Below are 449 nucleotides of genomic sequence, written 5' to 3' on the forward strand. Positions count from 1 at the left end.
GACCAGCCCCTTCCTGTTACATGGTATTGATTTCGCCCAGAAGGAGCCCAGGGGCTGATGGGGGTGCCGCTCCCACGAACACCTGGGGAACCCGAGGCCCCAAGCAATCCCGATGGGAAGAAATGACAGCAGGCCCCGCCACTAGGTCCCCTGATGGCATGTGAGGCCCCGCCCCGCTCTTGGTTAAGCCCCGCCCCCTGGTTAAGCCCCGCCCCCTTTCATGCTCCCTGCAGAGTTGCATGGAGCGTCTGCATTTTGGACGAAGGTTGTGCACACTCGGGACTCGCCTCCCCGCCCCCCACCCACGTGGAGGCATCATTTCTTCTTCTTTTTTAAAAAGAAAATATATTTGCATTGATTTCAGAGAGGAAGGGAGAGGGAGAGAGAGAAAGAAACATCAATGATGAGAGAATCTTGGATCGGCTGCCTCCTGCCCGCTCCCTCCTAGG

At 57.5% G+C, this 449-nt stretch overlaps 1 long non-coding RNA gene across 1 annotated transcript in view; it reads left to right on the plus strand.

Moving 5' to 3' along the window:
• LOC107183924 overlaps positions 1–449 on the plus strand; it is a 4,256-nt gene that overhangs the window by 3,017 nt on the left and 790 nt on the right. The gene's annotated exons all lie outside the window — the stretch shown is intronic.

Source organism: Myotis davidii, unplaced genomic scaffold (assembly GCF_000327345.1).
Source record: "Myotis davidii unplaced genomic scaffold, ASM32734v1 scaffold43, whole genome shotgun sequence".
Taxonomy (NCBI): Eukaryota; Metazoa; Chordata; class Mammalia; order Chiroptera; family Vespertilionidae; genus Myotis; species Myotis davidii.